Below are 18,268 nucleotides of genomic sequence, written 5' to 3' on the forward strand. Positions count from 1 at the left end.
TAAAGAGGTAAGTAATCAGAAAGTGGGGAAAGTCAGTTCGAGGCAGAGTTAGTCGAGGATTAGGACTGAGATTTCTCAAATTGACATAGACTCAATGGGCTGAATTGGCTTTCTTCCACATCTTAAGACAATATGGAAAAAATAGAATGTGGCAACTTATCTAAGTGCATGAATATTACTCATTTTTGGCTCACATTGATCCTGAAAGAAAAATAAAAACAGAATGTATAAAGCTTTTTGTTTCCTTCCGTAACCTGTGTGTGTCATTTTTTCTCTACACACCGGCTGTTCCACTCATTTGGTTTCATTCCCAAGAGACCAGATCACTCAAAAACACTTCTGGGGTTTTTTGCATACTAGTAACGTGGCAACTGTTCAAATTTAAAAGTAAATTTTACTAACAAAGTACATACATGTCACCGTATACAACCCTGAGGTTCATTTTCTTGCGCGCATTCTCAGCAAATTGATAAAATAGTAACTATAACGGGATCAGTGAAAGTTCAACCAGAGTGCAGAAGACAACAAACTATGCAAATGCAAATATAAATAAATAGCAATAAATAATAAGAACATGAAATAACAAGATAAAGAGTCCTTAAAGTGAGATCATTGGTTGTGAGAACATCTCAATGGCTGGGCAAGTGAGTGTAGTTATCCCCCTTTGTTCAAGAGCCTGATGGTTGAGGGGTAGTAACTGTTCCTGAACCAAGTAGTGCAAATCCTGAGGCTTTTGTACCTTCCTCCCAAAGGCAGCAACGAGAAAAGATCATGACCTGGGTGGTGAGGATCTTTGATGGTGGATGCTGCTTTCTTATGACAGTGCTTCATGTAGATGTGCTCAATGGATGGGAGGGCTTTACCCGTGATGTACTGGGCCAAAACCACTACCTTTTCTGTTAAAAGACATTGGTGTTTCGACACAGCTGCACATCTATAGAAGTTTGCCGGAGTTTTAGATGTCACAATTCTTCACAATTGCATTTACATGCTGGGTTCAGGACAGGTCCTCTGAAATAGTAAAAACCAGGAATTGGGGTGGCCTGGCAGTGTAGATTAGCTCAATGCTTTATGAACCAGTGACCCGGGTTCAATTCTTGCCACTGTCTGTAAGGAATTTGTATGTTCTCCCCGTGACTATGTGGGTTTCATCTGAGTGCTCTGGTTTCCTCCCACAGTCCAGAGACGTACCAGTGGGTAGGTTAATCGGTCATTGTAAATTGCCACAATTAGGCTAGGCTTAAACCGGGGGTTGCTGGGCAGCACGGCTCAAAAGGCCAGGAAGGGCCTGACTGTATCTCAATAAAAAAAACTAACTCTCTCCAGCTCTGATCCTCCAATGAGGACTGGCTCAAGGACCTCTCGTTTCCTCTCCTGATGCCTTCAATCAGTTCCTTGGTCTTGCTAAAATGGAGTGACAGGTTGTTGTTATGACACCACTCAGCCAAGTATTCAATCTGCCTCCTGTATACTGGTTCATCGTCACCCTTGATTCGGGCCACCACACTGGTGTCAACAGCAAACTTGAACAGTTCTCTTACTGGAACATATAAAAGATCAACTTCCCAAATGCAGCTGCTGAACTTAAGCCAAAGCCAATGTTATTGCAGTCTTCAGCTCCTGAAGCTACAGAACAGTGATAAGAAAATGCTCAATATTTTGTTTTTATTTGGCAAGGGACAGATTGACAGCCTGAAAATCTTTTGAGGACCATTTATACAAAAGGGAAGGCTCAAACCGTCTAAGGGATCTTCAGTGCCATCGTTCCATGTGACCTCTGATTATAGATTCCTCATAAACTGGTAGAGGGTCACTTTCCTTCTGCTTCAGCAGCAGTTACAGATGGAAGTTTGGGTACTAAACACGTCACGTTAGATGTAGCTCAGAAACTTCTTTCATTTCAAAGGACAGTAACAACTCTTAGAAATTGAAGCAAGTTTCAGTTCAATTAAATTTTTGGAATTAATTGAGCTAATGACTGTTTTAAAATATATTTTATGGGTTAAGTGTTTCTAATGCCATAATTAGTTTACAAATTTAACATGATTAAATAATTTTTATTACTTTGATTATTTTTAGTAGTTTTAATTGCTTTGGAATGTTTGTGACTATCAGCACTTTTCACAGATATTCATGGCATTCCGACCACCAGTACTGACTGGTCACATTAAAGTTCCAGGGCACTCCTGACCAGAACATTAAAATTACTGTTTGTCTGACTTGAGGTTCACTGCCAGTCACAGACGTTCCTACTGGGATCTCAACCTTTCCGAAAGTGATCTTTTATATGTTCCAGTAAGAGAACTGCTCAAGTTTGCTGTTGACGCCAGTGTGGTGGCTTGAGTCAAGGGTGACGATGAACCAGTATACAGGAGGCAGATTGAATACTTGGCTGAGTGGTGTCATAACAACAACCTGTCACTCCATTTTAGCAAGACCAAGGAACTGATTGAAGGCATCAGGAGAGGAAACAAGAGGGAATTTTATTGCATGGCGAGCAAATAGTTCATTCCTCTTTGAATCAGACCAGAAAGAACTATCTATAAATTTGCTGATGATACAACTATTGTTGGCCAAATCTCAGATGGTGATGAGAGGGCAAGATATGTCAGAGTAATTGAATGGTGTCACAGCAACAATCTTGCACTCAACGTCAGTAAGACCGAAGAGCTGATTGTGGACCTCAGAAAGGGAACACACACTAGTCCTCATAGAGGTATCAGAAGACAAGCGAGTGAGCAATTTCAAGTTCCTGGGTGTTAATATCTCTGAGGACATAACCTGGTCCCAACATATCAGTGCAGCTATAAAGAAGGCAAGACAGCCGCTATATTTCATTAGGAGTTTTGAGATGATTTGGTGTGTTACCTAAAACACCTGTAAGTTTCTACAGACATACCATGAAGAGCATTCTGACTGGCTGCATCACCATCTGGCAGGGGTGGGGGGGGGGGGGTGGATGCAGAATACTGCACAGGATCAAATTAAGCTGCAGAGAGCTATAGGACTAGTCAGCTCCTTCATGGGTACTGGCCTCTGTAGAATCCAAGACATCTTCAAGGAGTGGTGCCTTAGGAAGGTAGTGTCCATCACTAAGGTAACCCTCCACCCAGGACATGGCCTCTTCTCATTGTTACCACGGGGAAGGCACACACTCAGTGATTCAGGAACAGCTTCTTCCCCTCTGCCATCTGATTTCTCAATGGATATTGAACCCATGAACACTACCTCACTACTTTTTTTAATTACCATAATTCATAGTTTTTTTTTCTCGATATGATCACGTATTGCATTGTACTGCTGTTGCAAAGTTAACAATTTTCACGACATATGCCAGCAATATTAAACCTGATTCTGAAGTGGACTGGGTTAGACCGAAAACTGTGCATCACAGTTAGAATATAATCACTCAATTCTGATACTTCCCTGTCAAGAACCATTCAGTGTAATCCCAATCTCTTGTCAGACTCTCTATCTTTAATGTTGCTGTTTTTCAAGCAACTATTTCCTTTAGGATTCTGCGCTGCCATTAAGTTAATCAAATACTGGACTCACAATTCTATCTCCATTAGATTACAGAATTATCATTTGCAAATTATGTTCTATCTTCTGTCAGCAAATGATATAAATCAAGAAATTCCAAATACCTTCATGATAATGTAGAATTATGGCCTTTATGGAATGTAAGAAAGCTTCTCTATCAAATTATGCTGCTGAGCAAACTGGCTAATCTGTAACATCATTATCTTCAAAGCCATTTTGTCTTTCGTCCTTCAGCAGAATTGGATTCATGTTTTATTCTTTGTCACTCAATTTCTGAGGGTGCTGAAAGGTAAATTCCCCAGAGGGAGAGAGCAAGGACAAAGGCAAGCAGCTTATTTGTGCAAGTCCAACAGATCAACAGCCCGATCTAAATGCATCATCAGCATTCCAACATTACAAATCACTGGAGCACGCAGCTGGCTTCGCATCAGCCTTTGCCCTGAATAATCACAAGTAATGGATAGGCAGCACACAGCTGAATGATACAGAACAGAATCAAACCCCTATCTGGCAGATATTCTTTTTCTTGTGGCTTGTCTTAACATTGGCAACAAGCCATTTTCCCATATCTGTTCCCCTTTGGCTCCCTATTGAAATAAAAGAAACAGAAAAGGGGAGTTGTATTGAAATCCGTTTTTTCTGTATTATTTTCATGATAGGCTAAGGCACTGAGATCTTTTTGTTTGCCAATCCTTTTGGAAGTCGTCTTTTCATATTTAATGGATCACAATGTTTAATTTCCTTTGTTGATGAGGATATTTCCTTGCTCCTTCTGGTCTGATACAGATAAAATCTCCTAATGTATTTTCAACCAGTTTTTTAAAAATATTTGTTTTTAAGCTCCAGCTGTTAATTTCCACTTTGTACAGAGCCAACATCTATTTAATGTTGCAGCTAGAATCCATTTTGTTCCTCAGCTAGTGACCATTTTATATCAGATACTTATATATTTATTTGTATTATTCCTACTATTGCATTTGACTAACCGTTTGAAAATATCCCAAGAACTGATCCTGTGCTAATTCATGTTAAGCCAGAGAATCTGACCACTAAATGTTACTACTGTTGAGAGTCATTCTAGAACCTTTTGCTTCCTATTCAAACTATTCAAATGCATAGTTACTAAGCTGCAGTTTTCTAGACCTAAATGAATATCCTGGTGGATGAATTTGAAAGTTGGTGGGAATTGATTTATACTCAGGGATACCAGGAGACAACTGAAATAGAAATATAATTTTAGGGGTGATGGACATCCCTAGTAGGAGAGAATCAGTCTAAACCTGAACCCTCTGGAGAAAGGTATTCCATTACCTCATTTACTTTGTCCTCAATAAAGGAATACTAATTGGAGAAGTAACTTTACGTCTTGCTAGAAATTGATATACTTGCATGGTCATGGGCCTAGAAATCTTCTGGTTCCAATAAAATGACTCCCAACCAAGATAAAGGTTGCAGCCTTGTGCTCAAGGCACAGTAACACATTGATTTCCTGTGAAAGCCCAGTTGAAGGGCCTCAAAATGTCAGCTGACCATTTCCCTCTGCAGATGCTGCCTGACATGTTGAATTCTTCCGTTAGTTTGCCTTTTTTGTGGATGTAGAGATTATTCATGGGTATTCAGCTTTTTGCCCGCTGCCCAATCAAATTGAGAGAGAAGTCTTCACAAGGGTCAGGGTAAGAATTTCAAAAGTGAGCATCTGTAGGCTTTCAGCTTTTTCTGGCAGTACAAATGAATCACTGTCTGGTTTGGATCAGCTACCAAACAAGACAAGAATAGACTCCAAAGAACTGTCAGGGCTGCGGAAAGGATTATTGGTGTGAAGCTGCCCCCGATCCAGGACTTATATGCATCTAGAGTCAGGAAGCGAGCAAGCAACATCATTGTAGACCCATCACACCCTGGACATCACCTGTTCCAACTCCTTCCTTCTGGTAGGCGCTTTAGATCACTGTATGCCAGGACAAATAGGTACAAGAACAGTTTCTTTCCGTATGCCATCAGTCTTATGAACACTTGAATTTTAGTCTATTATAAACCAAGTCCACCTGTACATACACAGGTATACCTCATTGTATGTAGTTCACCATTATTTGCACTATTGTTTTGTTTGCTTTTTGATTCTGTACAGCGAGAGCTCAGGGAAACCGGCATCAAATTCCCTGTATGTGTCCACATACTTGGCGATAACAAAGGATTCTGATTCTGATTCTGATTAGCAAGGGCTAATAAAAATAAGGTAGGGCTAGGCAGAGTGGCCATTGTTTGAGTGGACCAATATTAAGAGTAGGGAGGTTTTGGCTCAGCAGGCTTTGGCAAGAACAGGTTTGGGCAAGATATGTTTCTTCTCCATTGTGTATCTGTTAGTGCATAGTTAATGCAGTGAAAATGGCCTCAGGGCTTGTGTTGTGTTCTTTGTGTGGGATGTGAGAATTCTGGGAGTCCTCCAGACTCCCAGATAATCAAATCTGCACCAGGTGCAACAAGCTGCAGCTCCTGAGAGAATGTGTTAAGGAACTGGATACCAATATCCTTGCAGGCAGGTTTACTGGAGCTGTCGGGGAGGGTTTAAACCAACTTTGCAGGAGGAAGGGAACCAGAATGATAGGACTGAGGATGGAACAGTTGTTATACAATCCGATGCAGTGTGTAGCGATAGTCAGGAGTGTCAGGCAGATGATAGGGCAAAATTACAGTCAGTGGCATGAATTGAAGTGTAACGTCGGGACAAACTCAAAAAGTGTGACAAATGCAAAACTGGAGGTGTTATATTTGAATGCACTCGGTAATATACAGCAGAGATGTGGTTTTTGAGGAGGATGCAAAGAATATCATGGACGAAATGAATATCTAACGATGTCATAAACAGAGCAAGCACAAAAAGAGAAATAACATATGAGATCATGAAAAGGCAACGTAACTTCATTGGACATGTGATTAGGAAAGAGGAGTTAGAATGCACGGTAATTATGGGAAAGATTGAAGGGAAGAAAGCAAGAGGAAGACAAAGACAAATGATGATGGAGACAGCAGCCAGGGAACTGGAAATGAATACCAATGAATTGATCCACTTGACCCGAAACAGAAGTGTGTGGGCCATGGCAGTCAAAGCTCAAACTGGGCATGGCACCTGATGATGATGATGAAACAGAATGAGGTAGATAACCTTGTAGCACAGTTACAGATTAGTCGGTATGATGTTGTGGGCATCACTGAATCGTGGCTGAAAGAAGATTATAGTTGGGAGCTTAACATCCAAAGATACACATTGTATTGTAAGGACAGGCAGATCGGCAGAGGGATGGTGTGGCTCTTTTGGTAAAATATGATATTAAATCCTTAGAAGGAGATGACATAGGTCCAGAAGAGGTAGAATCCTTGTAAGTAGTGTTAGGAAATTGCAAAGATAAAAACTCCCTGATGGGAGATATATACAGGCCTATGAGCAGAAGTCAGGATGTGGGCTACAAATTACAACAGGAGAAAGAAAATGCATGCCAAAAGGGCAAAGTTATGATAGTCATGGAGGATTTCAATATGCAGGTAAATTGAGAGAATCAAGTTGGTACTGGAGCTCAAGACAGAAAATTTGTAGATAGCTTTTTAGAGCCCACTAGGGAAAAGGCAGTTGCGGGTTGGGTGTTGTGTAATGAACTGGATTTGATTAGGGAGCTTAATGCAAAGGAACCTTAAGGAAACAGTGATCATAATATGATAGAATTCAACCTGAAATTTGAGAAGGAAATTTTAAAGTCAGAAGTATCAGTATTACAATGGAGCAAAGGGAATTATAGAGGTATGAAAGAGGATCTGGCCTAATTTGAATGGAAGGGGACACTCGCAGGGATGATGGCAAACAACAATGGCTGGAGCTTCTGGGAAAAATTTGGAAGGCACAGGATAAGTACATCCCAAAGAAGAAATAGTATTCTAAAGGCAAGATGATGTAACTGTGGACAACAGTAAAGTCACTAACAACATAAAATCAAAATAGAGGACATACAATAGAGCAAAAATTAGTGGGAATTTAGAGGATTAGGAAGCTTTTAAAAATGAACAGAAGGCAACTAAAATGTCATAAGGAGGGAAAAGATGAAATATGAAGTTAAGCTAGCCAGTAATATCAAAGAGGATACCAACTGTTTTTTCCAGATATGTGAAGAGTAAAAGAGAGGTGAGAATAGATATCGGACCACTGGAGAATGACACTGGAGTAGTAGAAATGGAGGACAAGCAGATGGCGTATGAGCTAAATAAGTATTTTGCATTGACCTTCACTGTGGAAGACACAAGCAGTATGCCAGACATTCGAGAAGGTCAGGGCAGAAGTGAGAGCAATTGCTTTTAATAGGGAGAAGTTGCTTGGGAAGCTGAAAGATCTGAAGATAGATCAACTGGACCAAAACAGAGTTCTGAAAGAGGTAGCTGAAGAGATTGCAGGAAAGATACTAGCAGGGATAGAGGATTGGCTGATTGCCAGAAGGTAAAGAGTGGAAATAAAGGGAGCCTTTTCTGATTGGCTGCCAGTTACTAGTAGTGTTCTTCAGGGATCAGTGTTGGTACTACTTCTTTTTACATTATATGTCAATGATTTAGATGATGGAATTGATGACTTTGTGGACAAATTTGTAGACAACACGAAGATAGGTGGAGGGGCAGCAATATTCACTCTAAGGTGTGCATGTGTGTTAGTGAACATATCTTTTGCTACTAGCACACAAAGGAATTTAAGCTGTGCACAAAATGTTGTCATCCTCTACCTCATTGGCATGTTAAGTATGTTTCATGATTATACACAATCACATTTCTTTCTCTGGTTTCTGATACAGATGGTGTTGACAACATGAAGTTTCTGATGGTTTGTCTGCAGATCTTAGAACTGTCTTATTTATACTGTTTTTATTGAAGAAATTATTCAGTGTGCACATGTTGTTGTCACTGGTCGAAAAATTGCACAGCACAAGATTTTTGCACACTCTGGTCATTACAAATTAGAGGAGCAGGTAGTGTTGAGGAAGCAGGCAGGCTGCAAAAGGACTCAGACAAATTAGGAGAATGGCCAAAGAAGTGCCAGATGAAATATAGTTGGGAAGTGTATGGTCATGCACTTTGGTTGAAGGAATTAACAGGCAGAAAATTCAAAAATTCAAGGTGCGAAGGGACTTGGGAATCCTTGTGCAGGATTCTCTAAAGGTTAACTTGCAGGTTGAGTCAGTGGTGAGGAAGGCAAATGCAATGTTAGCAATCATTTCGAGAGGACTAGAATATTAAAGTAAGGATGTAATGCTGAGGCTGTATGAGGTACTGGTGAGACCTCTCTTGGAATATTGAGAGCAGTTTTGGGTCCCTTATCTCAGAAAGGATGTGCCGACATTGGAGAGGGTTCAGAGGAGATTCACGAGAATTATTTCGGAATGAAGGGATTATCATGTGAGGAGTGTTTGATGGCTCTGGGCCTATACTCGTTGGAAATTAGAAGAACGAAGAGTGATTATATTGAAACCTGTTGAATGTTGAGGGGCCAAGATAGAGCGGATTTGGAGAAGATGTTTCCTATAGCAGGGGAGTCTAAGACCAGAGGGCACAGCCTCAGAATAGAGGGACAGCTATTTAGAATGGTGTTGAGGAGGAATTTCTTCAACCAGAGGATGGTGAATCTGTGGAATTCATTGCCACAGCCATCTATGGAGGCCAAGTCATTAGGTGGAGGTTCATATGTTCTTAATTAGTCAGGGCATGAGAGGTTACAGGGAGAAGGCATGAGAATGAGGTTGAGAGAGAAAATGGATTAGCCATGATGAACTGGCGGAGCAGACTTGGTGTGCTGAATTCTGCTCCTGCAGTATCTTTTATGGCTTTATGGTCTTGTGATGTTTCTATTCATAGGAGAGTATAAGATCAGTGTGCACAGGCTCAGAATAGAGGGACATCCCTTTAAAACTGAGGGGAGGAGAATCTCTGAGGATGATAAATCATTGGCACAGAGGGCTGTGGAGGCCATGTCTTTGGGTGAATTTAAGATAGAGATTCATAGGTTCTTGATTGGTAAAGGGATTAAGGGTTATGGGGAGAAGATGAGAGAATAAAGTTGAGAAAAAAAAGCAGCGATGATTGAATGGCCTAATTCTGCTCCTATGTCTTATAGTCTATGGGTTATAGTTAGCTACATTGCATTTGTAGTGGTTTTGGCAGTATGTTGGTTTATGATGCAATATTGTAAGCATTTTACAAGAAAGATGTTAGTGCCGTACCTGAGAGTTTATAGAAACAACTGAAGATTTTATGACTGATTGCTTTGAGTCAAGATGTACTGTCACATACTGACAGTGAGCCCATCAGAGCCACGGGCTTACAGTAGTCCTTAGAGCAGAATGGTTCCAATTTCTGCACCGTGGCACAGCAGACAATGAGCATGGCATGCTTTTGAGGGAAGATGTATACACCTCTGGCTTCATATGCTGCCCTTACACTCACCATTAAATCCGGGGGTGTTTACTAAATTGCTGTTGCACATTGTCTCTGGCCCCCACCTGGCACATGTTGCAGGTTCCCATTCGGTTGAATAATACCACTGAAAAAAGTTGTGGAAAAGTTTTTTTTTATTCTGATTGTGATAAATGTTTAGATTTTAAACAGCAATACATGTGCTTGTATATAAAGTTAAAGGTTCTAAATTTTTGTTTCAGTAAGTTATTTTAATTAAACTTTTTTCAAATGTCCTGTGTCAATATGTTGTAAGGGTGCTCTATGGGCAAAGTCTTACTTCCCACTGCCCACATCTTGCGGCCTGCTGTGCCTCATGCAACAATGTATGCGACCATGCAGGCAGGCGCTATGCAGCCACAGCACAGATGGGATGATGAGGCACGAGGTGTGAGTATGGCAGGTGGTGTTGTTCACAGAGAAATGTAAAAGTGGAGATGAAATTTGATAGTGTTCTACAAGGCAATGTTACTGTAACAGCAAGGTGTGTGATAATAAGACAAGTTTTAACTGAAAGTTGAAGAGCTGTAGATACTGGAAAACAGAGCCATAAACCACAAGTTCTGGAAACATTCAGAACACTATGTAGCAGCCAAGGAGATGGAAACAGAATTAACTTTTCAGATCAATGACCTTACATTGTGTAAATATTAATATCAAGGTTGGTGCTAGCATCTTGTTCATGTTAAATAAAATTAAGGATTATGTCAGAAGACTAGCATTTAATAGCTTCATTTCAAAAATGTTGTTAATTTTCGCTGAGAAAGGACTTCCAGAGGTCTCGAAAAACAAGACATATAATAACTTTGTTTGGGTTGGTGTTAGGAAGATACTCAGCAATTTTCTGCTTTGGTTACACTGTGAACTGAGAAAATCAGCAGTCTCCAGCAGCTCTCCCGAAGAAGGCTTGTTCTTCTCCTCTGGATCAGCTGGATGCGGACAGACCCTCCTACTCAGGCTCATCACTCTATTTTCTAATGGGTCTTCCTTCTCCTCTAACGTATTCCCTGGCTAGAACTTTGCTCAATTCAAAGCAGTTATGCAGCGTCAGCAGATCTTATTAGTACAGGAGATCCTATTGGGTGAGCACTGTAAAGCACCCACTGGCTGATAAAGTGAGCAAAAATCTCATCTCAACCTGGGGAATTCTTCACTCCATTGCATGATACAGGATGGCTCTCATTGTATCTTTGCTCTGGCGTCCTTATTGGTGTGAGGAATCATGGCAAAAAAAAACACTTGTGTATGAAGTAGCAATGCAGAAGGTTTGCCTTCTTAACTAATGGTGGCATGATCAACTGACTTCAAATGAAGTTGTTGTGGGAGCTTGCTGGGAAGATGGCATTTATCACATTCTTGTGATCAACTGCTGAAGGGCTGAGGGTTATAAATGTGCTTGAGTGCAGTCCCTGAAGCTCTGTACACTTGGGAAAGCAGCCAAGCTCTCTACTAATGTTGAAAAAGGTGCAATGATTCCTTTCAGTGTAATGGGCTTCTGAAACACTTTTAATGAAGCAGTGGGCAGGAAGCTGTGAAATATGACTGAAGCTGCCTGGAAGTATCTGTGGAAGTTCACATTCATTTTTGAGAGCAGATGGGGGCACCAAATGATGATACTTCATCATACCACACAGTGTGTTAACCTAGATTTTGAACTTAAATCTTTGAAGTGAGACTGGAATCTTCACCCTCCTTACTATTGCTACCAATTGGCCAAATCAGATAATTACAGACAAATTAAAACATGGATCAATAGCCTGTAACCTCTGCCTGTACTGTAGCCTGTGTGGCAGTGTCATTTTTTTATTTTTACAAACTGAGCTTAGTTACAAGATCTAGATCATTAACCTCTTCACACTGTTTCTGATTTTCCAGCTCTGAAAACTGCAAATGTTAGAATTGTATTTGTAAACTATGAATGCATGATTCCACAAGAGTTAGAGATCCAACCTGGTAATTGGGGATTAAAAATCTTAGAGTCATGGAACACTACAGCACAGAAACAGGCTTATCAACTTATCTAGTCTGTGCTAAACTAGGGCTTTTCTCTTTGGACCAAAGGAAGATGAGAGATGACTTGATGGAGGTGTACAAAATGAAAAGAGGAATAGATTGAGTAGATAGTGGAAATGGCTAATATAAGAAGGTATAATTTTAAGGTGATTGGAAGATGTCAGAGATAAGTTCTTTATCCAGAGATTGGTGCATTGAGCATCCTGCCAGTGGTGGTGGTGACGGCAGATACATTAGGGGCATTAAAGAAGCTCTTAGCTAGGCATGTGGATGATAGAACAATGGAGGGCTATGAAGGAAGGATGGGTAGATTGATTTTGGAGTAGGTTAAAAGTTTAGCAAAACATTGTGGGCTGCAGGGCACTGTACTGTTTCATGTTCTATTATTCTGCCTAGTCCCATCGACCAGCACCTGGACCATAGTCCTCCATAACCCTCCCATCCATTTACTTATCCAAATTTCTCTTGAGTATTGAAATCAAACCTGCACCCATCACTTCCACTTTCAGCTCGTTCCACACTCTCACTACCCTCTTCATGAAGAAGCTGCCCCTCATGCTTCCCTTAAATGTTTCACCTTTCACCCCTAACCTGTGACCTCTAGATCTAGTCTCACTCAGCCTCAGTGAAAAAAGCCTGCTTGCATTCATCCCATATAATTGTGTATATTTCATTCAAATCTCCCCTCATTCTCCTGTGTTCCAGGGAATAAAGCCTTAAACTATTCAACTTTTCCCTATAACTCAGGTCCTCAAATCCTGCCAACATCCTTGTAAATTTTTTTTCTATACTCTTTCAATCTTAATGCTATCTTTCCTGTAGGTAGATAACACGAATCACACACGGTACTCCAAATGAGGCCTCACCAGCGTCTCATAGAACTAATTATATCAAATCTTATAATTAAGTAAGTCTGCAGTACAAACCTGAAGATAGCTATAGTAATCATGAAGCTACCAGATTGCTGGAAAAGAACCACTTGATGGTCTTTCTGTAGAAGCAGTGTTTGGGTTATGGTTGTAGATAACGGGTGCTTCGGAATATGAGCCATCCAATGAAAGGAGTGTGTTTCTCGTGTTGTGTGCCTGACACCAGGGTGAGCTGGGTCTTTTGTTCGGTGGGAGATGAACGGGAGAAGATGCTGGAGTGAAGAGGTCGTAGGACTTGACCTGGAGCGGGACCGTGATTCGATGAAGCCCAGGGAGATTGAAGGAGGATCGGCGAAGGGGAAACCATGAGCTCCAACTTGTAGACACTAGATTGTTTCAGTAAAATGGACCCTTTCTTTTTTTTTGCTTTTTCTTTTCTAACCCTGTAATCAAATTAAGAATTATAAAGCTAAATCATTTAATTGCATGCGGTGTATGGTTTGTTATTTCGTAGTCCTTATTTGTAACAGGATAATGAATTATGCAGCATCCACACAAACGGGAGCTTGCACTTCCATTTCCCACGTTTAGTGGGGCCGGAGATTGCCTTCCCTGGACTTAGGCAGCCGATGGAACCGGTGTGTTTCACTGTATTCTGCATTCCTTGTCTGCTTTTCCCTGATACTACCTCCAAGTACTGAGGCGATGAAATGATCTTTATGGGTGGCATGTAAAACAACTTCTTTCAGTGCATGTGTGACAATAATAATCAACGAACAAACCATTGCAAGTTACTTTTACCTCCTTTTCAGTTCTGTCCTGAAATGCTGACCCCCATTTCTCATCCCACAGATGCTGCCTGACTGGCTGAATATTTCTAGAATTTTCTGTTTTCTCCTTTGCCCTTACTTGGTCTGGGCTATATTTGAGCTAAGCCGATCAAATGGTTGACTCTTTACTTCTTCCTCAGCTTAGGGTTAATCATGAATGATAGTAAATACTGTCATTTCAGGTGATGTTCATATTCTGTGAAAAAATAATTTTTTAAAATTGTGATGAAATACTATTTCGAAAATACCCAGCTTGGAAACAAATAACCGAATGAACAGAAGGGGAAATGGCAGGGTTAATTTCTTGTACACTTATCTCATAGTGACACATCAAAAGAGTAAGGCATGAGTAATCTAGCCCCAACTGCAAGGTTTCAGGCTTTTTTGTTGCTATTTATTGCTCTCATCCAAGGTCAGTTCATAAGAGATGGATGGACAGAATGAGTAAATGTAAAAGAAGCAGAGGTAGCAGAAATATTAAGAGGATTTGAAGCATAAATAAGCTTCTTCATGAGAGAAATCTCACAAGGTCAAATTTTGATGGTATAAAGGGACGTAATGTGATAACATAACTCAATTTCCAATCACAGATTGATTGAGAATAAACCTGCTGCTTGGATTTGGAATTTTCTAGATCTCTACCATTTATTTTTATATCTCCCCACCTCCACCACTAGTTGTCTTCCTCTATCTTCTGTCGAGATCCCTGTCATTTTCTCTCTCTGGGGCTCCAGCACCTGGCTTTCTTTCCAGATAAGTATGCTAGCTCATACCTTTGACAGAAATGTGGCTGAAATGCTCATTCAGTTCATCTGGAATTAGTTAGCACCGCACTGCTTTAAGTCTGGCCTGTATATTTTTTTTGGAAAACTTCACTGTGCTTTAAAGATGTCAGAGGTGGGGAATGAAACACTTTCTGAGTTTCTGTGCCCAGTGAGTGCATCAGATATTCTTGGATCAGGTCAAACGAAATGTTTAGTTCACCTCAAATCACTCTATGAAAGATGAATTATAGGGAGCAAGATGCAGAGCAAAGGATCCTTTTCATTGGCCTCACCAAATATCTTAATCCCAACTTCAGAAGATTTCTCTTCCATATTTGCCTGCAATTCTTTGCATTTCAAAACCGATCTTGGTGACTGAGTTTATCATACATGGCCAATATGTAAACAGAATTATACTGTGAACCTGCATATACCAGAAAGTGTTTTACAGCTAAAAATAATTTCATATCAGCATCATTTCAGAATAGGGGAAAAGCGTATTTTGCTCAGAGTTGTTTTTCATTCTTTTGAAAGATCAAATGGGTAAGAAAATGGATGTGGTGAGTTACTGAGTCACTGAGGAAGAGGTACATGCCAAAGAGGGAGGATGAGGCAACCGTGGCTGACAAGGGAAGTGAAAGACAGCATTAGAGCAAAAAAGAAACCATAGAGCAGAGCAAAAATGAGTGGGAAGTTAGAGGACTGGGAAACTTTTAAATACCAACAGAAGACAACTAAAAATCCTAAGGAGAGAAAAGATGAAATATGAAATTAAACTAGCCAATAAAAGAGGAAACCAACTTTTTTTTTCAGATATATCAAGAGTAAAAGAGAGGCAAAGGTGGATATTGGACTGCTAGAAAATAAATCTGGAGAGGGAGAAGTGGCAGAAGTATTTAATAAGTATTTTGCATCAGTCTTCGCAGTGGAAGGCACCAACAGTATGCCAGAAATTCGAGAGTGTCAGGGGGCAGAAGTGAGCTATTACTAAGGAGAAGGTGTGTGGGAAGTTGAGAGACCTGAGGGTAGACAAGTCACCTGGACCAGATGGACTACACCCCAGGGCTCTGAAAGAGGCAGCTGAAGAGAAAGTGGAGGCAATAGTAACGATCTTTCAAGAATCACTAGATTCTGGAATGGTTCCAGAGGACTGGAAAATTGCAAATGTCACCCCACTCTTTACGAAGGGAGGGAGGCCATTTAGCCTGACTTTGGCGGTTGGGAAGATGTTGGAGTCCATTGTTAAGGATGAGGTTTCGGGATAACCATATAACAATTACAGCACGGAAACAGGCCATCTCGGCCCTTCTAGTCCGTGCCAATACTTGAGGGCACATGACAAAATAGGCCAAAGTCAGCATGCTTTCCTTAAGAGAAAATGTCATCTGATTAATCTGTTGGAATTATTTGAGGAAATAACAGGCAGGATAGACTAAGGACAGTCAGTGGATGTTGTTTACTTGGATTTTCAGAAGGCCTTTGACAAGGCGCCACACGTGAGGCTGCTTAAAAAGATATGAGCCCATGGTATACAGGAGAGATACCAACATGGATAGAGGATTGGCTGACTGGCAGCAGGCAAAGAGTGGGAATAAAGGGAGCATATTCGGGTGCGGGTGCTGGTGACTAGTGGTGCTCTGCAGGGGTTGGTGTTCCGTCTGCTTCTTTTCATGACATTGATTTAGGTGAGGGAATTTATGGCTTTGTGGTCAGTTTACAGATGATATGAAGATAGACAGAGGGGCAGGTAGTGTTGAGGAAGCAGAATGTACGCAGAGGGAGTTAGACAGATTGGGAGAATGGGCAAAGAAGTGGTAGATGGAAAATAGTGAAGAGAATTGTATGGTCATGAACTTTGGCAGAAGGAATAAAGGCATAGACTATTTTGTAAATGGAAAGAAAATTCAAAAAAATCATAGGACATAAAGGGACTTGGTTTAGGATTCTCTAAAGGTTAACTTGCAGGGTGAGTCGGTGATAAGGCAGGCTATGAAAATGTCAGCGTTCATTTTGAGAGGACTAGAATATAGGAACAAGGGTGTAATGCTGAAGCATTGGTCAGACCGCACTTGGAGTATTGTGAGCAGTTCTGAGCTCCTTATGTATGAAAAGATGTGCGGGCATTGGAGAGGTTCCAGAGGAAGTTCATGAGAACGATTCTAGGAATTAAAGGTTTAACATATGAGGAGCATTTGAAGGCTCTGGGCCTGTACTCGCTGGAGTTTAGAAGAATATGGGAGGGGGGATCTCATTGAAACCTATTGAATATTGAACGACTTAGATAGAGTGGATATGGAGCGGATGTTTCCTGAAGTTGGTGAGTCTAGGACCAAAGGCCACAGCTTCAGAATAGAGGGACATCCATTTAGAACAGAAATGAGGCGGAATTTCTTTAGCCAGATGGTGGTGAATCTGTGGAATTCATTGCCATGGTTGGCTGTGGAGGCCAAGTCATTGAGCGTATTTAAAGCAGAGGTTGATAAGTTCTTGATTAGTCATGGCATCAAAGGTTATGGGGAGAAGGCAGGAGAAAGGAGTTTAGGGGGAATAATAAATCAGCCATGATGGAATGGCAGAGAAGACTTGATGGGCTGAATGGCCTAATTGTGCTCCTATGCCTTATGGTCTTATGGTCCTGAAGAGGTCCCCACAGTGAGTTAGCTGGTGTATGAGATTTACTGATTTTATGGCCTCTGATTTGTACTCCTGCTAGAAGTACACTATTGCGGACATTGAGTTTGGTTATGATGTCTATATTACCATCTGAAGCATAAGTGGACAATGCCACAAGAAGTTGTAAGAGAGAATAGCTGACGGGAAAGTAAGTGGAGGAGAGAAATTGATAGGATTGGTGTAAACCCAATGGGCCAAAAGATTTCCTTCTACCGCATGTTGAAAGGAAACATGAAACAACAAACTATGAAAAATAAATTATAAAAAAGCAGAGAGAAAGTATGCATCACGTGAAAGACTGATGTCCAAGATTAGGAGAGCTCAGTTACTACACTTGAGGCCTCAGTTAATATCACATGACTACTCCAGTATTTTACTTAAAGCATCTTATTTAGCTTTTTTCAAATACGCACTTTTGAAGTGAATCCTGCAGACTCGTGTGTCTGTGGGCAATTATTTCATCATCTCCAGTGACTGTAAATAGTTTCCTTCTCTGCCCTATCCTTTCATTTTTTCTCAATATGTGTGATGTAAATGAAAAAACCACAATTTCTCAAGTCTTCATTGTGGATTTCTTCATGATAGGCAGTTCTCTGGTGGATCTTCATTGTAGTCACCTTAGAACTTCAGAACTTCCGCTAAGTGATAAAACTCTAAAAATGCAGAGGGTACACAATGACTGAATGCTATTACTTTCTTTTATCTTTTTTTCAACCTGAACTGTTGCCTTTGATACTGTGTGAAACAAATTACTATTTTTCAAAGGCATAAGGTCTCTGTTTATTCACTGTGTAATTACTAATGTTATTTATTTTACCATAATGCCTCGAAACACTTCCTGACACTATTAAACACTATCTGCCACAACTTAACCTAAACAACCCCCCACCCAGCAGCTCATCTCAATTTCCTTCAAAATAATCTAAAACACTAATTATTGTGGAAAAAAAAATCTGTTTTGGAGTTTGCAAAGATTACCATTGCTACTTCTGGAACTATGTCCAATGTATTGATATGTATAACGGCTATACAATAAAATTGATTATCCACATCAACCAGTACTTTTCTTCGAAATGTGGTTTGTATGAATTTCTAT

Source organism: Mobula birostris, chromosome 6, assembly GCF_030028105.1.
Source record: "Mobula birostris isolate sMobBir1 chromosome 6, sMobBir1.hap1, whole genome shotgun sequence".
In the NCBI taxonomy this organism is placed as follows: Eukaryota; Metazoa; Chordata; class Chondrichthyes; order Myliobatiformes; family Myliobatidae; genus Mobula; species Mobula birostris.